Consider the following 26,113-nt stretch of genomic DNA (forward strand, 5'->3'; position numbering starts at 1 on the left):
ACTTTTAAAATAATTCTACTTTAATTAAACTTAGGAGATAATATAATCAATTAATCAATACTGTTTAGGAAATAAATTATTATTAACTAACTTTGCCGCAATTGCGCAAGTAGTAATAACTTGTATTCGCACTAAATGGATTTAAGATTATATATATATATATATATATATATATATATATATAATTAAGATATATATATATATATAATTTATTTCCTAAACAATATTGATTAATTGATTATATTATGTATATATAAACAAAAATGATATATATATAAACAAAAATGCACAGTTTTCATGGTATTATATTTGTTATACTATATATATAATTTTTTCTTATTTAATACTTTCATTAAATATCACTTAGTGATTGGACCGAACTTCGGATATCTGTCTGTCCCTAGAAATCGAAGGAATGTTGGCATATACGTGACTGAAATAAATCCGTAGCCAACTAACTGGAAAATTGGATTTCTGTCCCTTACTATTCAGTAATCGTAAAGCGTATTGTATTTGGAATACTTGCAATGGAAATCAACTGCTTGATCCCCAGAAGGGTGAATTCGCCGACATCTGTTTGGGAACTATACGAGATGAATTGTTCTGCGCTGCTCTATATGCAAGAGAATGCATATTTAAAGAGCTCTATGACAAACATTAAATTTCGATCTCGAAACTATTTCATTAAAAATACAGTATCGAGTATAACTGAATTTCCTCTCTACAAAATACGTTTTGGGATAGCCAATGCACTTTGGTTTTCTGTATCGTTTGGCGTTCCAGTCTCTCTTTCTAGATATGTCTGTCTATCTGTATTTCAGGCAGATAATGATGATTTTAATCTCTGTACTTTTTAATTTTTCCATATTGATAGTTAATACATAAAAGTAGACAAAACTATTAACAGTTGGAAATTATATTGTTACGTTTTTCTTACGTACGTACGGGTTCATGGATTTGGAGTGAATAACGACGACACCTGTAAACAGCTCCAGAAGGACGTTTACAGTTGTCGAGGAACTACTATAAACACGCTGAAAGAATCAGCAACACAGCCTCCAGACTATCAGGCTATAACGGTGAAGACAGTTTTACGGCAAAGCACTAGCAGCTCCTGACTCTGCACGGTCGTTATTGGAACTCTACGTACTTTCGAGACTCTCCACGTTACAACTCGCGATGCTCTCGACTCGGTTCGGTCGTTCTAGAAGCTCAGCACACTCTAACATTAAAACTCGACGCTGCACTAACTCGCGATACACTAAGACTCTCTTGATACATTCGACGACGAACTCGGCACTCGACTACGAGACACTCGTTCACTGACTAACTCACTCGATTAGGCATTGGTAACTGACTCGCGATCGACTCGCTAGACGAGACACTCCCTCTCTGCGTACCAGCAGGGCTTATATAGCTTTTGGTTTGCGTTCGAGAACATTCTGAGGTTAACCAGTACGAATTCGTTCCAGAAGGTTCTCCATAGCATGTCGCCAAATGGGCGATTTCTCGACAACTATGGCAACCCTACCTTTCCTTAGCATTTTCTGGCAACCCTAAACCTGCTTTGCGGGGAAGCTATCTTACCGCGCTTGGACATTTCGTAGGAATATTGTGTTCTAGATATGCTACAAAGTTCAGGCTGTGTCAGAATCGGTGCAACTGGTGTGGCCGCACCGGGGGAAGAATGTAGGGACATGAAATTTTCTAGGATTTATAGAAGCACCGAGATAAAAAAAATATAAATGACAAAAAGCTTTAGAAATTAGGGAAGACATTGGGCAACAGTAGTAAGGAGAGACATTTTTTTTTTTTTTTTTTTTAATTTTGGAAGGCACGAGGTAGCAGAATACGTAGCACCGATCCCCATCAGGCACTGAATATTTTATTCGCGATTAGTTATAACAATATAATAAAACAATTTTATCTCCAGCGAGCGAAAGTGTCTGTCGGATATGTGGCGTAAGTGTGAAGAACATGATATTTGATAAAGTTGACACACGAAATATTAATAATAATAAAAAAAAAAGTTTTGCAACCCATCATACTAAGAAAACTGAACTCTGATATGATTAATTGTCAAAAAAGCTGAAAAAAAAAATATAAAATTGGATGCTAGCGCTTAACACTGGATCGTTGATTCTAAACATACGCTGCTATGTTTCTTTTAAAATTTGTGTAACTTTTCTGTTGAATTGCGTATGGCGTAAATGCGAAGAAAATGATGCTTAATAATAAAGCTAAAAAAAATGGTTTAGCAGGTGTGAATGCTGCAGTAGACTGGATGACTACGAGCTCAGTGAGAGTTTAAAAAACCTTAATAAATCCTTTTTAGTGATTGTTAAAAGCTGAACTTTTTTTTTTTTTTTTTTTCTTTAGTGCAAAGGGATTTGAGTCCCGAAGGACTATTACTTTCGTTTTGGCATTTTGCGTCGTGATCCTATAAATGTCGGTTCACTTTTCAAACTGTTGCCAAACTAAAGGTAACACACAAAATGTTAAACAAACGCCCTTTTGGACGTAATTTAAAATCTGAAACCTTTCAGATTTTCTTTTTGAACTTTTAATTAATAAATTTTTATTTATTATTTAATTTTTAAATTATATACAATTATTTGTGAGGAGCTCTCACATTGTTCACTCTCCTATTATTATCTTAATTCTTATGTAACGTCTTCTCTAGGCGTATGCGAAACTAAATAAATGAAGGAAAGTAAGTAAAAAAATTTGCGGGACGAAAAGGTTCGGTAATTCAGTGCCTCTCTTGCGGGTGCCTGTATTTTCGGAAATACCAGTTGCTGGTAAAATTTATTACTCGTGAGAGGGGATTTCACTGCATCCTGAATTAATTTCTGTTTATTTAAGGTTTATTTATTGAGAGTGTTAATAAGGAGGCGTCTGTCACTCTAGCATTTAGATTTATGGGAGTCAGCTGAGAAAATATTTAGAAATATTAAATTGGTTTAATTTATGACTGCCATTTGCAGTGTTTTAGTTTATTGTATTTAGCTTGGAGATAAATGTGATTCCAAACACAGGGTGGTCATAAAAAAAACTTTCCCGATATATGAACCACTAACAGCCTATCTGGTCAATCAAACGAAATGAAATTTCAGATATTGTTATTTGAAGGTATGTCTAGCGATAGTGATAATTTAAAACAATAGAGCTCTCACGGCTACGGTTACGGTGAAAAAATTTCAAAATTTTCGAATGGCAGCACCCATAGCCCTCTATGCCCCATTAATGAGGAAGGTTCCCGTTTTTACCTGAAGGGCGTGCTTTTGAAGATATAACGGCTGGAAATTGAACCCTCTAGAGATTTCTAGAACAGTCCAGAACATTCGAAAGCATGGTGTAACATTCTGGAATGTTCGAGAATAGTCTGGAACGTTCGGGAATATCCCAGATTAACATTCCAGAACACTCTCGAATGTTGTGGAATGTCCTGGAACATTGTGGATTATTCGAAGCATTTTTTGTATGGGTGGGGCTCCCGGTGAAGAGAGAATATGCAAATCAGTTGCCACGATGATAAACGTTGAAGGAAGTGTTAATTTCCTCACAGAATTTCTAAACTCTTTGCAAGTAACAAGAATGCTATTACACTGGCTTCGACAGAAAATTGGATCTCCGATGATAGTACTCAGAAATCTCAACTCACCAAAACTATGTAATGGAACAAGGATGGTAGTCGAACAGCTATCGAATAACATCATCGAAGCCGAACTTATGAATGGAAAGGCCAAACGATACACAGTATTTACTCCCAGAATATCAGTGATATCTACTGAACTTCCATTCCAATTTAAAAGATTGCAGTTTCCAATCAAATTAGCTTATAAGCCTATCAGCGGCCGAGCAGTAAAGACGCTGAACACTGGTAGTTCGGTCTGAGGTTCGAATCCCGCGGACGGACTGGCTGCATGGGCGTTTTCGTGGTTTTTCCCATGTGTAACGTGTATACGAGCCAGTTTCCCTTAGAAAGTCCTTCACGAAGACATCCCTCCCGTTAGGCAGATAGCCCTCGTGTGCTTTGCCATAACTAAATAATCCAATCCAATCCAAATTACCTTATAGTTTTATTATCAACAAAGCGCAAGGACAAACTTTAAAACATTGCGGCATCAACCTCAAAGACTCCTACTTTTCTCACGGTCTGATATACGTAGCTTGGTCTTGAGTACGAAATTCGAAAAATGTTTGCATATATACCCCGGATAACAAAATGAAAAATGTTGTTTTATAAACAAGTATTGTAAATAGTTAGGATACGTTTTCCATAAAGAAAAAAATCTCTTAAATTTTAAAGTTTATCCTTTTATTCCAGCACCACACAATCTCATATCAACTCCTTGAGCGAAGCTAGGTACTTCAGCTAGTAATAAATAAAAAGGTAATGATCGCGTATGGTGGTGGTCTGTTTCAAACTCAAATTGCACACAGGCAAAATGCGCGATTTAAAATTAGCCAACGGGCAACAGTTATTATCGTTAGCAGTTTTTTTTTTTTTTTTTTTTTTTTTTTGGTGCTAGTGTGTGTGTTAACAAAATTTATTAACTAAATTTAAATACATATACTAAATGTTTGTCAAAACATGCGTATAAAAGTGATGCAAATAAAAAATTCAAACTTATTTTCTGCTTGGAATCTAAAGGTTGGTATCTATAAGACATTATAAATTCTGACTAATAAATTAAAACGTTTTGATAGCTAACCCCCTATATTGAAGTAACCACTAAGTAACTTATTAGTTCAAAGGGGATTTGTCTCTGAGGGACTGTTGTTTTCGTTTTGCGATTTTGCGTCTCACTCTGAATGTCCGTTTCACTTTTCAAACTGTTGCCACAAAATATTATCGCCCTGATTATATTTTAAGAAACTAAATAAGGAAGAATCTGTAGAAATGTATGTATGTTTCTCTCTTTGTGATAAAAACAACCCAGAGTACCCAGAGACATCCAATTTTGAATGACGTAATCCTACTGCGAATATGGGCATCTGGAAGCCGAAATTTGGAATTTGTTTTATTATCCATTTCAAATTTTGTAAAACTTTAACGAATTTTTGATTAACAAACTCAATGATTTCAAAGCGAGCCATGGCAATGTTTTACAGAAAAAAACATTTTTATCTCCAGCGCGTGAGACTGTGTATCGGAAATTCTAACGATATGTTCAGTTTAAAATTATTTTGCGATATTGCTGTTGAACTGAATTTTATGGTTTAACTGCGAAGAGCGTGATATTTAATAATCAAAGATAACACACAAAATGTTAAAAAACACCGTTTTGGACGTAATTTAAAATCTGAAACCTTTCAGATTTTCTTTCCCCCTTTCCCCCCTTTTTTTAATCTTACTTTTAATTTAAATTAGAAAGAGACATGCGAAAACTTCCTAAGAGATACAAAATAAATTATGACAACGTATTATCGTTCTTTTATTTATTACATTTTTCTCTGAAGCATACAGAAAAATCGCATACTTGTGTGAAAATAATTATAAACTTCTTTGTTTCTTACTAAACCTTTCAGCTACAACACTTCATGGCGTTTTGATTTTCATATCATTTGTAACTTTGGAGAAATTGGGAAATATTAGAAACTATCTTCATCACCAATTGTCGATATGCATCGGCACTTTCGAAGATTTGGTAATTCTCAATTATGGTAAAAAGTGTTCACATGTAAATGTACTGCCAAACAAAGTGATTATTTATATTGCAATATTTGTCAAATACTGCAATATAAATAATCGTAACTATTAAATTCGTAACTAAGATTGAATAACTTTTGATAAGTACTAGTAAAAGTTAATTAAATTTTTATCTACAAATCCTTCAGGTTTATGTCACGGTATAAATTAATCAGCTCCGTTTTTAGATTTTTAGTAAGGAAGATAATATAAATTTATATTCGAAACCATTAAAAATCTTAAACTTTTTCTTCAAATTCTTGTCATAATGCTAACTAATTTATAGAAAATGTATTTGCAGGCGGTATAAAATTTCTTGGAAGGCGTTATAAGGTCCGCGGGTCGCCAATTTGAAACCACTAGCTTGTTTTATTTTTTAATACGTTTTGACATCTGCTACATTTGGAACCGTTGCCATTGCTCGCTTTGAAATCTTTGAGTTTATTAATCAAACGTTCGTTAAAGTTTTACAAAATGTGAAATCGATCATAAAACAAATTCCAAATTTCAAATTTGGGCTTCCAGATGCCCGTATTCGCAGGAGGATTACGTCATTCAAAATTGAATGCCTCTAGGTACCTTATATTTTATCACAATGCGAGGAACATACGTACATTTATGCAGATTCTTTATTATTTAATTTCTTCAAGTATAATACAGGACGATAATACTTGGTGGCAACAGTTTGAAACATGAAACGGACATTCAGAGTGATTCGACTCAAAATCGCAAAACGAAAACAATAGTCCCTCAGGGACAAATCCCCTTTGGACTAACAATTTCTCATTCTCTTTTCTCAAAACAGCAAATATTAATTTTGCGAACATAAAATTTTATAGCTGCTAAAATGTCAGTAATCCCTGTAAGACATATTCTTAAAACAAATAAATAAGTACGTGTATAATTATACTACTTTTATGAGTTGAGAATCAGTTCTGCGAAGATTTAAACTGAAATATTATTTGTCCCCGAAACTGAGGAAGTACTTTACGTAATAGTTCCTGTTCCATTTCCGTCACATCATTTTCATTTCCTTAACGTATCAGTTATTAATTAAGGGTGACATTCACCAGCTTTCATTCTTTTCTTAATACATGGCCTTATGTATAGTTCCAATTACGATTTCCCATTTGGAAATGAAACAGTGATGGGAATATATCCTTTTCGTACTAGCTGTGAGAAATAATCGGTGGAATTATATTTCTGTTATGAAGGGCATCACATTAAGTTTCACGATCTAGAATAAAGGATTTTATAGGAATAAAGGAGGAAATAGGAATAAAGGATACAGATAAAAAGATTTTCGAGGCAGCAATAAAATAGTCGATATTAAAAATGCTAATTTTTGGCGCTATATAAAATTTGTACTTTCGAAATTCGATTGCCTTTCTGTTGTTTATTATAGGTAAGTAAAACTATAATAGTTTTAAAATTTAGAAAAGCTCTCAAATCTGCCTATGTTTTAAACTTTAGATTGTAATTGTCAATAAGAAAACCACTTTTTGCTCTGCGGATTCAAAATGGTATTAATTATATTTTAAAAAATTAATTTTTTTACTCCTATAATTTGAGTAATTTGTAGCTAAAGAATCATAAATCGAAATACGTGATAAGAATTATGGGCTTACAATTTCATACCATGAATAATTGTTGATTTAATGCCAGATTCGCTGTGTCTTCTTTATATTGTATCACCCATAATGTTTAAGAGGTATATATACCCATATGTTTAAGAGGATTTCCTTTGAAAATAAGCTTCAGTACTAAACGCCTTCTCTCTGAGGCGACGACCTCCACAGAAGACCAAGAGTGTCTTATAAAAGATTCACTTAATCTTTGCTTTTCGTTTCCAGTGGAAATATTAGCCATCCTTAGTAGGATCTTTGATTTATTACTGTGCATATGTAATGCAACTGAGGTGGTCATTAATGTATTTGTGAGTAATCTATATCTTCGGATGCATTAATTTTAGAAGCATCAAACTGAAAAAGATGGAAGGGGCTCGGTTGCCATTGAACATGCCTATTAAAGAGTATTTATAGTTTTCATGCGTTACTCCGTCTCAATTTCTTCACAAAAATATTAAAATCTCATTGTTCATAGTTTCAGTAAAAGGAGATTAATTTTTATTTGTATAATTTTGTATATATTTTCCTTTCGCATTTATATATTTCGAGTTTATTCTACTATCAATTCTTATTTTAAATTTGATTCGTTTAGATATTCTGTTAAATCTCTTATACACAGTTGCAATTATTAATATTACAAAGGAATTGCCTTGCTTTGATTCCAGTTTAATAATAAATTTAGATGCTTAAAGTTTATTCTACTTCAATTCTGCAGCAATAGCGCAGGACGGATTTAATTTTTATTAAAGTGCCAAAACAAAATTAATAGTCCTCTTGTTTACGTTCCTGTGTTAGAATGGCGCCAAAATGGATGATGTCGTTTAGATTTTAAATATCCTTAATAAATTCAACGACTCTCGGTCTATTTAAACCAAACTGAATACATTTAATAACAAAACATTCATACGTAAACATTTAGTAATAATTCAGCAGTACAGATAAGCTATAAAATAGGAATTACAACCGTTATAGGTCAGCTACGCTTTTAGCGACCGAATTCTACGAACGACAAATCTCAAAAAGCGTGTTGCCAACGCAGGGCAACGAAAAGGTGGAAATTAATTCGATAGGCGTGGAAGTGAACAAGTCCTTCTGGGAAAATTGCCCTTTTAGGCTAAACATAAGGTTAAGTATGTAACATAAGGTTAAGAAAAATTATTAAAAGCATAAAGTGATTTTTATTATGAAATATGGCAACAGCTTTTACATTTCTTAGTTTAAAAAATGCACTCATAAGGTTAAGAAAAATTATTAAAAGCATAAAGTGATTTTTATTATGAAATATGGCAACAGCTTTTACATTTCTTAGTTTAAAAAATGCAATTATCTGCATTAAAAGTGTTCATAAAAATTACCATTTTTCAGTATTTTTTGGCAATATTGTAAACTAATGTCTATTCATTATTTAAATCTTTCTAAATCTTGATTTATTAAATGTGTACCAAAGTAGCATTTAATATTTTTAGAACTATAAATAAATATATCTCTTTATCTTAATAAGACATTGGGATTTTTAACATCAATATTTTTCTGTAAATCTTTAATTTGATAGTTTGCAAGCACAGCTTGTTAAATGAACAAATTGGGAATATTGTAGGTGTCCTTCTGTCAATGCAAGTTTTTTTTTTTTTTTTTTTTTTTTTTTGTGTGTGTGTGTGTGTGTGTGTGTGTGTGTGGTTTCTTCTATTTTTATGGGTACGAACTAGAAAAAAAGACAAAACCACATTTATTGAAAAAAACAAGAAAAAACAGTAGAAGTCTTTTTCGGTAGACGGGAGAAAATACGGTGGTTGTGTTTTAAAAACATGTCAGAACACAAAATGGATTTTGAGAAGAAGAAGCGGGGAAGGTTTTGTGCCCACTTTTCCCTAGAGTCTTCCTTTTCACGTTCTTTTTCTTTTTTACAATTCTCACTGCGCCAAGCAAGGGTTTTTGTGAGTATATGATTTTTTTTTTATTTTATTTTTTCCAGCATTTTTTAGCTTCCTGAATTCCATATTTTGCTTTTCTCTTTTTTTATATATATTATTTATGCATTTATTCAAATGGAAAAGTTGACAAAACTTTACAAAAATGAGATGGTAAATAAAAACATGCGGAGAATACCGAAAGCAAATAGCGATAAAGATTTAATAATTTATTTCTGACCGTAAGATGTTGAGTAGACGAAACAAGAATTTGTACTTCAGAGTATTATTTAAATTAAAATATTTAAAAGATGGGAGACAGTTATGTTTTTGTGAATTATATTAATGAATTTGCTTATTTTCCTTACCCCAGTGCCCCCTCCTCAAGTATAGTGACAAGAAAATAAAAATATACCGTATATCTATAGACATAAAGAAGAAAGTCTGTTCGTTCGCTAATAACTCAGTCACAACTATAGCTATCGTCAACAAACTTTTTACAGTTCTTTTCTGGGTCGGGGAAAAGGTCGACGCCTTCCCCCCCACAAAAAAATACCTAAAAATCAAAGATATTAATTAAACACTTGGAAAAACGATCATTTTTGTCCTCGTTTTTTCGAGTGGTAACACTCTCGCAAGCTGAAGATACATACACTATACATACATTGAACTGCGGTGCTTAACCACCAGGGTGCCTGGGCGCATAGCCCTACCCCTCATCGAATAACATGATAAAAGTTTCGAATTATGAGAAATATAACTGAATGTGCTAAATAATTAAATAAATACATATTTTTTTTCCTAAAGTACCTAATTACTAATCCATACATAATTAACTATTTTTTAACAACTATTTCACAGAAGAATACATGTACACACAAGAAAATCAAAATACGAAGTGCGACGCCTTAGTGCCACTAGTAAAAACAAAATGCAATCAGGAGGAAAAAAGAACAATATACAATAAAGAATCTGAGCAACAATTTGCATAACACATATACAAAATTACATATTACTAACATTTAGGATCGCTCTTGGGCGTTTACTGAAATTGGGGTCCCTAGTATCATAACAATAGTTAACAACCACAGGATTGTCCAGAAGTTCCTGTTTATCATAAAATGCCCTAGATAGGCGGCAATAAAAATCACAAAGATCCTCTATTCTTAACTCTTTACGAATTTGGCTATTCCGAATGTACCAGGGGGCATTGCATATCATACGCAATACCCCGTTTTGGGCAGTTTGTAACTGCCTTCTCAAATTTTTGCACGAGTATGCCCAGACGAGGCATGCATAACTAAGAATTGGGCGCAACATGGTTTTGTAAATGAACAACTTATTATCAATAGATAGAACACTGTTTCGAGCAATTAAGGGGAAGAGTGAAGCTTTACTAGCTCGAAACTTCCTGAGAATATGTGTAACGTGTGGGTTCCATGTAAGAGATTTACTGAGGATCCCGCAAGCTGAAGATGAAAATCTGCGTTATTCCGAAAGTTGTTGCCACTGCTCGCTTTCAAATCCTAGAGTTTGTTAATTAAAAATTTCGGCTATGAAATAAAAATAGCATTGCCAAACATTACATACATTATTCCGCATTCCAAAAATTTGTGGCAAGCCATTTCGACTATTCCCAACTTCGTGCGACTTTAATCAGCCGAAATATTAATTAAAAACTCCGAAAGCGCTAATTTTCGCACACATTTTTCCGAGTGGCAACAGTCTCGCGGGTTGGAAATAAAAATGCTTTATTTCGAAAAGTGTTGCTACTGCTCGCTTTCAAATCGTAGATTTTGTTAATCAGAAATTTAAAAGTTTAACAAAACCTATATATAGAGAGAAGATGCCTGTTTGTTTGTTTGCATTATTGATTTCTGATCAACTATGATCAATTTTTTGCCACATTTAATCGACCAAAATTGAATATAGGTGAACCATTGAATGGAACTTGAGCTTTTATGATAATTTAATTAAAAAGACGAAAATTAATAAGAATTGCGTGCCATTGTTGCTGATAGAATAAGAGAGAATTTGCTTATTTTTCTATCGAAATTTTTTATGTGGGTTCTATATCGCATCACACTGAAAAATGTATGAGTATAAATCGCATTTTTTGCATCGTTGTTAGAGAAGGTTTACAGCGGTATCGTTCTGTCTATTGTTAGATGCATTACTCTCAATCTAACATAACTGGCATCGGGTACTTCCGCTAGTTTCTGAATATAAGCCGAGAAAGCGTTTTTTCTTCAAAAATTCATCTAAAATTTAAAACCCGTATCTAAACCATAAATGTTACTTGCATAAAAAATTTCGCTAAGCTGATATAATACGTGTGGATTATTTTATGACGTGCGAATTGATAATCAGATCGCTGTAAAGGAAACTGCCAGACGCCGAAGACGGTAATTTTAACTCTGGTAACCCTGTCATAAGCTAGCATATTTTTTCCATTCATTTTTGATGTCTTATATTTGTGGTCTTTGTGCTAGTTTTATTTTCTGTGCCATTTTACTTTTTTGTCTGAAAGGTAAGTGGGGTGAGAAAGTCTTATATGTGAAATTTCAAACTACATGTGATCGGGTTTGATAAAAATTTTAGCAGCCGATCCGCATTTCTCTGTAAATGAAAAACGAGTTCGAGAATGTAGAACACAGGGCGCGAATTTCGCCACTATCAGATTTTTTCGTGTTGGCGACGAAGCACCAAACCAGCATTATAAACAATTTCGAAAATAACTCATTTCCTTTGAAAAATGTTTCGTAAGCTAAAGTAAAATGAAGTGAAGAAATAAAAAAGCGCGATATTTGGCAATATCGCTTGCTCCTGGCTACCAGAAAAATACCTATGTTTTTGCGAGATTAGTGTAGTACCCGATCCCCTATACAGTACAAAGTCGGTAATCCGGACTCCTCGGGACTTCGGCGATTCCGGATTAGAGGTTTTTCCGGATTATAGATCATCAATTTAAATCTGGTAAGATGGCATGCAGAAATTATACAGTTAAAAATATGAAACCGTAATTTATGAAATAAAGAGCAATTATGATCTAAAGGGTATCAAAATTTACAAGAAAAGTTTAATATTTATTTGCTTACTTTATTAAACGTTTCTTTCAATGTAAGTTGTTTAAGTTGCTTCGTTTTTTGTGCTAATACTTTCTCTTTAATTCTGTCTTCTATAAACAGTCTCTCTCTATAAACAGTATCTCTTGTCTTTACGCGCATGCGTAGCGGATGCGCGCATTAATCGCGCAGGCGTAAACGCATTAGGCGCATGCGTTTATGCATGCGCATAGAGTTTGTAGCTTTGAGGTCCGGATTATAGATCATTCCGGATTATGGGCTTCCGTATTTTAGACTTTGTACTGTATTAACTTCAAAAGAAGTTCTAAAGTTCCTCAACTTATATATGGAAACATACGGTAGTCATTCGTCGGAGAATACGCAGCTTACAGCGAATCAGTCAGCTAAAAATAATTTTTGCGAATTTTTTTATGAACAATTTCGGTATTTGAAGCAGAATTTGTCCTTTTCAATAAATAATTCAGCGTTAAGACGTCTTCAGTTCCATTTATATTGCTTCTGCAAATACAGTAATACTAATGCATCCATAAATAATACGTTTTAAGACAAAATATCTGTTGTTATGTGTTCAAAACGTTTGTAAAACGTGCATTTAGGGCAGTTTTATTTGAGTTATTCAGCATTTACACTTCCTCTAAACGTTTCTGAAAGTAATATGGAAGCAATGGGAGAATGCTTGTTTTGGTATCGTCGCAGACTGGAGACACATTTGGTCTCCTTCAATTATCTGTGACCTTTGACCCAGTAAAATCATGTTGATAAGAGAAAATAGTCGGGATCAAAGGTGAGAAATAGGTTTTACAGAAGGAAGACGGTTGTGGCATGACAGGCATCTGTTTCTTATCAGAAACACCCAAGATTCTTTGCTGACACACTCTTCGTATATAATGCGATATAGCACGGAATGGTCGAAAAATCTGTTAACTCCTTTTGCATCAATTACAATACAAACTGCTCTCGCCTTAATGTTATCGTTCGATACATTTCTTTTGTAAATCTTGATTTCTGTACATTGTTTTGATGCTACACTTTTGTAGAGATAGATTTCTTTTGCCGTCTTAGCGGTTAGCGATGCTGCAGTATCGTTGGACCCGAGCTGAAATCCCAGATAAGTCTTAGGTGTTTGTAAGAGTATAGCACCAGTGTGGCATGGTGGCACTTAAAATACCGCAGAACCGAAAGCCTTCTGGAGAGGTTTTAGAAGAAGAGGAATCCTCCAGGCCATTCTCCATCAAAATTCGGACTGAGTTGTATAATTAGTGCTGTGAAAAATATACCTATAAAACCACTGGTGAAGTTGTGATGTCCAGTCCACTTCTTTCTGTCCTGTAGAGTGTACATCAGTGCCCTCTAACAGCAAAATTCAAGCACTGAGATTTTCCTATACGTTATTATGACTTATTATGAACGTTATTATGAACAAAAGGCTTAACTCCACTAACCTTTCGAGCAAGAGGATCTTGCAAGTGAATCCGAACGCTGTTACTTAACGTGATATATATATGAGTATTGTAATTTAATTAGCAAATTAATTACAGCGAAATAATATCGAAGTTTAAATAAAGTAATAATGAATCCTGTTATTCGTTGTTATACATTGCACTTTTCTATCACGTGCTTTTATGTGCATAGATAGTTAATTATATGTATAAATAGCCTATGATGGTTAGATTATCTGAATACGTAAAGCAGACCAGAGATACCTGTCTAAGGGGCGAGATGTCTTCGTGGAGGACTTTCTTAAGAGAAACTGCCTCATATTCACGTTGGCCGTGGGGAAAACAACGAAAACCAACCATCTAGCCCATGCTTTCGCTTGGGGTTGAACTCCAAGTATTTAAACGTTTCAACGACTCGGGTCAGTGGTGGTGCGAAAGTTAGGGATACGGACGTTTTAGCCATTTTTTTATTCTGTACGCTGGGCCTAATCTTTAATGGAGGAACAGAGTAATAAACTGTAATGTAACTGTATTACACTACTTCAGAACAGAATCTGAATGTGCTCTTGCACTTGACACATCAATAAAAAATGTGCTTTTCATAAGAGCTGTAAATAGGCAATTAAATATTGGTCCGAATCGCGATGCATAGCTGCTCCTGTTTGCTGTATTTACATTTAATTTGATGTGTTTCACCATGTTAGGATCTGTTGCGCTTGCTATGTATTTAATAATTTCTGATGCATTTTATTTATTTATTTATTAAAGTACTAGCAGCTTCGCTACCAGCCTTCGTCTGGCTTTTAAATGTACCGGAAAAATGGTTGAAGAAAAACTGCGTTGAATTTTACTTTGCAGAACAACTTCATAAAAAAATATTAGGTATAACAAAATTACAGTGAAATAAGCAATATCCCTTAATACAAATATTAATTATCCTAACAAATAAATTAACCAACTTCCCTTTGCAAAATCTTAAGAACTCAAACGTTATAAAGGAGGTTAAGAACTTTGTTTCCTAAAAAAAAATCCCTGAAAACTTTTCAATATTTTAAAAACAGTGAAATTAGCAATAAATAACATAAGAGAATACAAAAAATTCTGAAAAGCAAAGTATAATTAATGATATTTTATCTTATATTTTCAAGAGAAAAAAAATTACAATGAAATAAGCTATATCCCTTAATACAAATATTAATTATCCTAATAAAAAAAATTAACCAACTTTCAACTTTCCGTTGAAGAAAAAAAATTATGCAAAACTTTTCAATATCTTACAGACAGTGAAATAAGCAAAAAATAACAGGAAAGAAACTCAAAAAACAAAAAATTTCGCGCAGAATTTTACTCTGCAGAACAACTTTATAAAAAAAAATCAATAAAAATGTATTATATATATATATATATATAAATGACAATGAAATATGCCAATCTCTTAAAAACAGTGACATAAGAAATACGATGAAAAATTGTTGCCAAACCCATATTTCTAAAAGAATGAAACTATTCAAAATGATGCGATTTCATCAAAAATCTATCAACAACAATAAGACAGGAAAATTGTTGCCAAAATCACATTTTTAAAGATGTGAGATGCGAGAAGTGTACTCGGAAGCTTCATTTAAATTTTTTTTTTAAATACAAAATATTATCATTTTTCCAAAATTCTTTTTGTAAAGGCAGTCGCAAGGATGAAAGTTTAACGTGTCCAAAATTCAAAGAAAAATAAACTGTACATTTTTAAAAATAAACTTTTTTAGAAAAAAATCCCGCTGAAAAGGCGTTAAGCGCACTTTGTTAAATAAATTCGTATTTAATCGATTTAAGCTAAGTGCCTACGTTTCATGACGATGTGAAAATGGAGTGTGTAGAATAAAATCTCGCTTTCCTATAGCCCGTTATGTCTCAAAATGACGCGATTTCGTAAAATTAAAAAACATAAAATTAAAAAAATTTTAATTTGAATTTCGAAAAAATCGCTTGGAGGTGCACTGCTCTTGTCTAGATGCACCTATGTACCAAATTTCGTAGCCGTGGGTCTATTAGCTTACGCGCTGCGCGAATGAAGACACACACACAGACAGACTCTTTCTTTTATTATATGGTAGAGATTTTTAGGCTGTTATAAATAAAATATAACTGAAACCGTGGATTCTGAACGTACGAATTTGCGGAGAAGGAGGGGAAGTGGATATGAATGAACTGCATTTTCGGCAAATTTTAAAGCGTCAGAATTTTTACTGAAATTATGACAGTTGTTGAAGATTAATTAACTAAATATTATGTAAAATTTGTTTATTACATCGTCCATCTGATGAGAAACACACAAACCTGCAAAGAGCTTAAATGGGAAATAACTCTTCCATCAAAAAAGTGTTTATTTATACGCACTTATATTACGAACATTAAGAAAACGTCCAGCAATCTCGAAACTTATTGTGCAAGTACATCTTACTTGGGCCTGAATTTGACAGAAATTCACAATTAATGAACACGGAATGGGTCTAAACTGTGCTGGTAATGAGCACCTCAAAGCACTGATAAGGTATATTGCTCTGCTGTTACGGTTACGACTGCTTACGTTGTGTAGCACTGTTTCCATTAGCAAACGAGAATGTTCCGAAGAGACACTCGATAGCAAAATTCAGTATAACCAACTGAGCGAGTTTGAGCAGAAATCGCATCACCGCTGTCATTGCACGGATAAATCGACAAAAATATTGGCAGTATCATTTACACTTATCGTACCTTTATGCGAAGAAATAACTCTCTTCGTATAAAAGTACGAAAGAAATCATATATTATTTCGGATGGAAAAAAACCCGCCTTATAATCATATATATATATATATATATATATATATATATATATATATATATATATGGTTGCGTTCAAGGTGTTTCTGGATATGGAGTAATTGATGGCAACACTTGAGGAAGAATCAAAACACAATTTATTCGTCGGTATTATGCAGGAGAGTTCAAAAGGCACGTTTATGGCCAACGAAAAACTTCGATAAACACTCTGAAACAATCAGCAACACAGCCTTCAGGCTGTAATGGGGAAGGCAGCTTCACGGCAAAGCACTAAAGCACAGCATTCAACTCTGTTCGGTCGCTCTCAAGCTAATCTCTGAATTCAAGACACTAGTACTGAACTCAACATAAGATAAGGATACTCTGAAGATACTCTTCTACTCCGTGTACAGACAGGCTATATATATCTTTTGATCTGTCTTCATACATATATATATTGGGAAAACCGGTAAGAATTCGTTCTAAAATACTCTCTCTCCGTCTATGGCATGTCGCCAAATAGGCGATTTCACACCAAATCTGGCAGCCCTGCTCTTCCTTACAACGTTATGGCAACCCTAACTCTACTTTGCGGGGAAGCTATCTTACCACAGCTAGGCATTTCGTAACACTGCCCCCTTCCGAGAATTGCACGTCCCGAGCAGTACAGATGCCAAATCCGATACAAACAAAAGGTAATAAAACAAACAAATAAGGTAAATAAAGATAAAAGAAACAAGATCAGGGTCAAATGTAAAATAATAATAATAATAATAATAATAATAATAATAATTTTAGCTTATTAATACATAAAAATTTACCTGTTTATTTTACTTACTTGTTTCTTTCACTTCATTTGCGTCTTAACTTGTATTTCCTTTTTTCAAATATTTGTCATTTATTCTTATTTTTTTAATTTAATTTAATTTTTTAAATTAATCGTAATTTTTTTTTTCTGTTCGCGCGTCGAGGAATTATTTCACATTTCTGAACTTAAGATAAAAATTCGGATTTTATAAAATTAAATAGGACACTTAATATTAGAATTGGGATTTTGTTCAGAAATGCTAAAGGACGAAATGCGCTCCTCATGAATTGTTGTTGGTTGTATCGTGAGGTTCCAGTTCTCCTTGATACGTCGGCATCTTTCTATGCAAGTCATAATTCTCTTGTTTTATTATTTAGATTTCCACAAACACATTTACTGTCTAAATTTCACTTCACATTTCATAGGAAATAGTTTTACATTTATCTGTTCGCTACTAAATTAAATTTTATCCTTGCAGCAATAGCGCAGAATTTTACTTTTTAAATTCATTAATTTTAAAGTATTTCTACTTGTCTTTATTTACAAATTACGTTATAAAGTATCTCTTCCGCCTTCCTAGCATGCCTTCGTATTTCTTCCGCCTTCCTAGCATGCCTTCGTCTGTACGCTGAGCCGGTATTCCAGAGGTCCATGTTCAATTCCCGGCGAAGCCGTTTGCTCACTTTTTTTATCTTGCCTGCTTCCAAAAAATTTTCTAATGGATCTACAACGTATAGGAATTTAATCGGTAGAAATAAAAGTTTTTGAAATAATTTTTAAAAAAAATGTCGAATAATATTATCTTGAGCAGAATGAACTAATTTAAAGTTTGACTCATCTTTAAATTTGTTATTTATTTAACTTTAAAAAAAAAACTGATGTGTACACTACATGACTTCCTTGTACGGAATATTAAATTATACGCATTTTTTCTTGCATTTCATTTAAACTTATTAGATTGAATTAAACCTACTTCGCCGACAGCGCATAAACCACAATAGAATAAATGCATTCTTTAAAATTCACTTTGTTTACCATACCGACACTCTGGCGCTAGGTTTGCTTAACAGTATTATATTTCGTTCATATTATAACTCAGAATGCACAAAATTTATATCATTTAAAGAATTATCTAATCGTTGCCACGTGTTCTATTCAAATACTATAACAAAGCTAGAACGATGTATAAAATAAATTAAGCAAACAAAAGAAAAAAGAAACAGTTTTTCACAGACGATTGAGTATTTCTCATTCATTTAATTCAGTTTTCACTTCGCGACAAGGCAAAAATGCATAAAAACTCAAAATATCTGTATTAAAAATTACGAAGTAAATCTTAAACGCCTATTTCCTCGAAAAAATTCCAGAAAGGATTAAGCATGATTTAAATAATAAATGAAGGCGTTATCTTTGTTGTTGCAAAGCTAAGTTTCTCTAGATTGCCAACAAATCCGCTACTCAGATGTTTCAAATGTAAACATTAGCAATGGCCGCCATCAAATTAGGCTTAAAGGCACTTAAACGATTTTAAAATTGTTGATAATTCTAAAAAATATTGCATGCAGATTTACTAAAGGCATAAAACCCTTAACCGGAAGATAAAAACAATATAATTCAATCATTTTTTAAAGCAAAAAATGTACAATTTACAAGCATATAAGAGTAAAGAAACTGAGATCACTGAGCCGGGTAATAGAGTGGATATATATATATATAAATATATTTATATACGTTTGGTGCGGCCGATTGCAACCAAAATACGAGGTGCACATCTACATGTTATAGCAGTCCTATATACAAAATTTCAACGTTCTGAGGCTATTCGTTTTTCAATTATGCGAGATACGTACGTACGTACATACGTTTGTACAGACGCCACGAAAAATTCTCTTTAGAATTCATTTTAAAGCAGTTTTATAATTTTGTTGGAGGGAAAGAGTGTTTTATTCTGTCCTTACGGACAGATATCACGGAAATACATCGTTAAATTGCATTTGAAAGAGGTCAAAATGGGATATTTTCGTTGAAATATGCTGCCTGAAACTTTTCGCGATTACAATACTTCCTTTTTACTTCGCACAATGAAGTAAAAAAGTGAAGGAATGTATATTGTTTTATCTGTAATCATTGCGTTATTTCTGAACGCTAAAATTCAAAGTAATAATTTAAAATATTTTTCATGATTCATTCTAAGAATACTTGACAGACGAATATTTCGCTGCGCAGTATTTAAATGGAATTTCGAAGCAAATAATGAAGTGCTGAGGATTAGGAAAAGAACATTCGATAAAAAGCATATAAAAAAAGGGGGGGAAATCCTGTTCGCCTTTACTTTTAATGGATAAGCAGAACGGCAAAGAGCTGAGAATGGAAATCAATTTTGACGTACTTCCTGATTATTTTACTTTTATTTCCTTCTTCCAAAATATTCTTCGCCGATAACGCAAATTGATCTTGTTTTAGAACTAGTTCACTGTCAGTACTTTTGTTGAAAAGTACGCATAGTGAGGCCGATAAACAATTGATGTCTGTTTAAGTTTATATATCTTTTTTTCTTAGTGCTTGTGATTTCCCTTGAGTTTTTTGGGGGCTTCGAGTTTTTCAGTTGTATATGACGCTTGCGACCTATTTCTCCTATTTCTTTCTTTTTTTCTTTTCTTTATTTCTTTTTTTTTCTTCTGTATTTTTCATTCAAGTTGTGAATTTAAAAGTTCCTCCAGCAAAACGAAAATTTCCATTATTGAAAGCTCTTCTGTCTTCGAATATTTCCGGCTTTCAATTTAAATCACGTTCAAGTAAGACTTGAATTTCAAGAAGTTAAAATACTAAAGTAGTCGCGGTGTAGTTCTCCATTTCTTCTTTTTCCTTTTAAAGGCTCTGTTCACTCAAAATATGGAAGGAACGTATTTGGAAAGAAAATAATTTTTTTTATCAATATGTATAACTATTTAGATTACTTTTTATTGCATGGTAAAAATTACAACGAAAGGAAGTAGTATATATTTTTGTAACTTTTTTCATGCAAAATAGGAACGAATATTAAATGTTTTTTGTTTTTCAGTTGCGAAACGAACGATGTCATATTTAGTCAGCTATGTTGCCAGATTTTGTAGTATTCGTGCAAAATAGTTTAACTGAAAAATAACCACTTTTTTTTTTTTTTTTTTTTTTTGCTGTTTAACCTTCCATTCACTAGAATGATATCTAGATCGTCAAAAATAAAACTGGAAAATGTTTCACGTAACAAAGCAATATGTGTAAAATGGCAACAGTTCTCATGACTGGACTAAAAACAGTCAATAAGCCTTTTAGAAGTTTTCACATTCAAATGAATTGTTTCTTCCAAATCGCTGAAATTTTATTCTTCAAATAAAAAAGAAAAGAAAAAAACAAAAAAGAAAAGAAAAGAAAAAAAGTCTGAAAGCTTTCAAATTTTAAAGTACTCCCAAAGGAACTCCCCCCCCCCCACACACACTTACACACATATGTACATTCCGAGACCATTTGAGCTAAAATATTTAAAAACAGCATACCTTTAGAATTACCGATAGACAGTCCAGCGAGTTGAAAATAAAAATGTTTTGTTCCGCACAGTGTTGCCACTGTTCGCTTTGAAATAGTTGAGCTTTTAATAAAAAATTATTTAAAGTTTTATAAAATATGCAACCCACAAAAAAAAAAAAAAAAAATTCGAAATTTGAGTTTCCAAGCGCCATATTCACAGGGAGGATTACGTTATTCAAATTTTGATGGCTCTAGCTACCGTTAGTTTTTCGCAGTGCGAGAAACGTACATGTATACATGAATTCATTCAGATTCTTCATTATTTAACGTCTGTAAATATAATAGAAGGCGATAATACTTGGTACCAACAATTTGAAAAATGTTTCAATGTGTTTAGTGATTCGACGGAAAATGCCTTTTCGAGCCTAATAGCCTCTCTGGGCTAACGCCCTTTTGAAAAAGACCTGCCGCGCACTGTTATTATCATTTTATTTATCGTAAGTCTGCAACATAGGACCCATGGGTCACCGAGTGGCACATTTCCTAATTTCAAATGGCCAACTTGAGCTCCGAAAGTGTAATAAATAAAAATAAATTATAAAACAAATATAAATTTGTCACCAGATGTGGCGAGAAATCGCCAAAATTCGCCAAACTTGGCGACCATTTGCCGACATTTTGGTCCGGTCCCCGAATCACCGTAAGAGGTATCGTAATTGAATAAATGTAACTGATCACTATATTAGCTGTAACCGTAATTCGGCTCACATATTGCCTTCCAGTAATTTCGAGAAGCAGAAAGTACTAGAAATACATCAGCGGCCGAGTGAAAAATGTAAGTGACTTTTCATGATGTCTCACTTTGCTCCGCCCTGTTTGGTTTGTGGCCCCTCCTTCTCCAGCATCCTTCGATTTCTTCGATGACATGCCAGGAAACTCTTATCGTCAAGCGCCATTTAGTCTTCATTCTCACTGAGCCGGCAAAATTACATTTTTGTGTAATAGTTCCGGCGATAAGTTTATAAGTTGAAAAATTTATAAGGCAACGGCAACAGAATGTTAACAGCAACATCTGAGAGCATCTGCTCTCAGATGTTGCTGTTAGCTCAGCGTGAATTCCGAGCATTATCTCCGGTTTAGCTTCGTTGTTTAGCTTCGCTTTCTCTTGCGTTGTGTTTAACATTCTTAGTAGTTTGAAGTGTCACTATTGAGTCTACTCTGTGTTACTGTGATCACCTATACGAGTAATCGTGAGGAAAGTTCCAGAACTCTGAAGTGTTGTCAACCTGTCATCAGACCTGTGTGCATTCAATCTATTACGAACCTGCATCAATACTGTTCTGTACGCTCTCTACATTGACAACAACTTGACGGGAATCTTGTTAACATTTTCTCGCATCACTTGTAATAAGGAACCACGCTCTAGATTTATATCTGCTGCTGTTTCTGATCTATCATTTTTTTATTTGCGCAGCGAGTTTCTGAAAGAGAATGAAAACCATATTTAATTAAAACAAAACGGTACTCAGAATTATCCGGTAAATGCCTCATTAGTGTTTTGATAAACTTTTAAAATGTGTTTCTTTGGTAATCGTACTGGTGCATAAGTTTTCTCATCTTTAATTAGTACTTTTAAAACGTTCTCCTTGTAAAGCATCTTTTTTGAATGAGGATTCACCACTTTCTTTGAAATTGACTAATAGCATCTCTCAAATGGAATGTATTAAATTCTACCTCAGTTTAATTAATGCTTTTTAAAAATTTTGGTGTCAGTAAGAATAAAATTCTTTGTACAAGAAGTAAAACGCTGAAAATTCGTCTATGTTCAGTTTTCGAAGAAGTTCAATTTCCATAAAAGGCTTTCTTTGAATGAAATACAGTTTTCTTTGGCTTCGCACATTTTCAAGAGAATTTTTCATCCATTTCAAATTTGGAGAGAAATTTAATCGAGTTTCAGACCTTCCAGTTCCCTGTCCAGCTGCAAATTAGTTCGAAGTTATCACGAGTTAAAATCGTCTTTCCCGTTTTAGCATTTTATCGATCAAAGAACTTTCCTCTAAAATCCTTCCTATTTCTTTCAGTTTGAAGTTGGTTAAAGTATTCTTTGGCTTGGAAGCCATTGTAAAAAAGACTTTTTACAGACGGATTTTATGCTTCGAATAGTGGATGACTAAGATGGATTCGAATAGTAGGCAGTTTCGAGGAGGTTGTTTCCTAAAAATGTTTTATTTGTTTACTCTTAACTTATACTATGTAACAATAGTATTCTTTCTTTTTTATATCTCGGGTAAAATGCTATGGAATAAAAAAAGTTGCAATTATTTGTATAGATGGAATTTCGCAGCGAAATATTAACTTTCGCATATATAAGTGATAACAATTTATGCCAGATTTATGCCAACAGCCAGATTTAATCATATTTTATGCATTTTCCTCAAACAAAGAAAAATGTATAAGATTCAACTCAGTTTGACTTAATCTAACCTTTAATCTAGTCTTGTTGACAGTTGAAAACTCATCTTTACTTTTCAGTACAAGGACATTAAGTAATTACAACAATGTAAAACCACTAAGTATTTATTTGGGTTTAAAGAAGGTCACAGAACTAAAATAGTTAATGAAATTAACTTCCTATTTTTGCGGGATTAGCAGACAACAGTGATTCAGAGTACTTAGAAGTTTAAAATAACCTGGATCCGCACAACAACCTGTGAACTTCCACGCTTCTACGACTGCTAATTTTAAGTCAGTGACAGCTTATCAGTAAGTATCGTGTGTTATTTTAAAAAGGGCATTTCAGAATTATAGCGATCTTCCTCTCGTTTACGAACATAATGTGTGTCATCATCACGGCACAGAGGGCATTGTAAAGTACTCTAACAATAGTACATTTTGTGATGGATTACATGATTATTAATTATTACGTGTTAATACGTGGATTAAACGCATTAGCTTTATGAATGAACACTTTTGCATAGGATGAAGTACAGGGTGCGTCAGAAAAATTTAATTGTCATAGAAACTTTATTTTCCAGTCTACAAGGTTAAATTTCTAAAAAAGATAAGGTTATAGTTCAGTTTGAAAAATGAGTATACCTTTTGGTCAAATTGAATGTTGAAAATGGTGTTTAAAAGTAATGTTCAAAATGGTGAGCTTCAGCATCAATACATTTTTTAATAGGAATCACAACTGGTTCCGTATTTTGCACCAGAGTGTCCAAAAGGATTTCTGCGCCCACCGCTTGAATCTCATCCTAAAGTGTGTCAAGGTACATAATTTACGACAATAACCTCATCTTTTACTGTGCCTCATAAGAGAAAATCGAGCTTCATATGGTCTGAAGAGAGTGCAGAAAACTCGATTGGTCCCCTGCGTCTTATCCACTAGCCTGGTACATTTTGATCCAGGTATGCTCGTAACGCACTACATCCCTATGACAGTGTGGAATAGCGACATCGTTTTGTCAATAAAACCTGTTACCGTACATTGCACGAATGGCAAGGAAAATGGAATCAGCATGCATTGTTAGGTACTTTTCTCCAGTTACACAACCTTCAAAACTGAAAGGCCCAGTAAGTGCCCTAAGCGATAAACCACACCACACATTTGCACCAGATTCGTAGCCTTTACGTGAGGATTATCTTCACTCAGTACGCAAAATTATGCCTGTTGACAGTTTCATTATGTTTAAATTGTACGTCATTCGACCAGACTATGCTATCCATAAATCCCGGTTCACTACCCTGTGAATCCATTTGCAAAATTGACCCGACGATCTGAATCGTCGTGTTCTGGTTCAGATCTGGATCGTCGTGACTTAGCTGTTGTGGCAGCCTGGAAATGTACAACATATGCAACTTGCCTTTCGTGAGAATGCGTAACACACTATTAGTGTCTCTTACGAGACCGTTGCCTTGAAGATTTTTGTGGTGAACAGTTTCAACACCGCAGCTGAGGATTCATCGCTTGCAGCCGTGCGAGGCTGCCTTGATCTGCCTGTATGTACATAACTTTACTGTTGCATGAACCTAGAATTTTTCTCGTAAACGAGTAATTGTTAACCTTGAAGGTGGATCACTTCCATACCCACATCTCCACTGTCTCTGATTCTTGGATTTTTCTTATACCACTTAATAACCTGCTTCTGCTCTTGAAAGCTCAAAAGTTGCCATGTCGATGTTATTTTCTTGGTACTAACTGGATTGCGCAGCTGAGTTAACAACTCTGCTGCTATATGTTGGGGAAAACATAATATTACTTTGTATTATAAATTTAACCTTGTAGGCAGGAAAATAAATTTTCTGTGACAGTTCAAAGTGTGCATTCATTTTTCTGACGCATCGTAAACTTATTTTTGATAAATCTGAACGAATGAATAAAATCTTTAATCGCATTTATTTGCTTAATAATCTTTAGTTATATTCACTTAATAATGACCAGAATTTTTCTCTTTTATTTGCTAATTCTTTATTGTAATATGAAATCTAATAATTTTTCAGAGCACAATTTAATCTTGCATTCACTCTGGATTATTCTTTAATTTTCTGCCTTTCATTTTGCTCAATCATTCGTATATAACAATCTAATGCTAAGAATTGTTTCTCCGTATGAGCTCGTAATACCGAATATCCCGATAATCTCACTGGCAAGCTGAGGTATTAATGTAACTCATATAAAGATAACTTATTTCCTCAGCGCAAACTACTTTGCGGCTATGTGAATAGTGCTTCACTTACGGCGAATCAATATTCTTCGACATGCATTGTCTATTTTCATTACCAAAATAGTTTGATAGCATATTTTATATTTTCAGAGGAAACTTTCTATCATAATACGTTTAAAATCAAAGAGAGTGCTTGTAATGCAAAAACAATTGTGCTTGATGGATTAAGCTAACAGGTGTGTTATAGACAAGATGATATAGACCTTGGAGGATATTCCAGATAAATTAATAAATAAAATCCGAAAGGTTTCAGATTTTACGGGCTCCCAAAACGACTTGCTAAGGTTTTTTACGCTTTCTTTGAGCTCCAGTCTACCAGTCCGCTCTTTCACTCATTGCCTCCTTTTTTAGGGTAGTCTTTTTAGCTTTATTATTAAGCATCGTTTTCTTTGCGCTTACGCTACAGACAGTTCAATAGTAAATCCACAAAATTTTTAAAAGCTGCATAGCAGCATATGTTTAGAATTTCTGATGCAGCGTTAAGGATCAGCATGCATTTTTATATTTTTTTTTTTCAAACTTTTCTT

At 33.6% G+C, this 26,113-nt stretch overlaps 1 protein-coding gene across 4 annotated transcripts in view; it reads left to right on the plus strand.

Annotated features, from left to right (window-relative positions):
* LOC118187817 (uncharacterized) overlaps positions 1-26,113 on the plus strand; it is a 514,341-nt gene that overhangs the window by 318,402 nt on the left and 169,826 nt on the right. Inside the window, exon 1 of one of the 4 annotated variants that reach the window (XM_085818179.1) lies at positions 6,930-7,100. The exons of the other annotated variants lie outside the window; for them this stretch is intronic. The gene's annotated coding sequence lies outside the window, so the exon portion shown is untranslated. Of the gene's footprint in view, positions 1-6,929; positions 7,101-26,113 lie in introns of those variants that run through there. 4 annotated transcript variants of the gene reach the window in all.

Source organism: Stegodyphus dumicola, chromosome 6 (assembly GCF_044657685.1).
Source record: "Stegodyphus dumicola isolate Sdum_Otavi_A_Nest chromosome 6, ASM4465768v1".
Lineage (NCBI taxonomy): Eukaryota > Metazoa > Arthropoda > Arachnida > Araneae > Eresidae > Stegodyphus > Stegodyphus dumicola.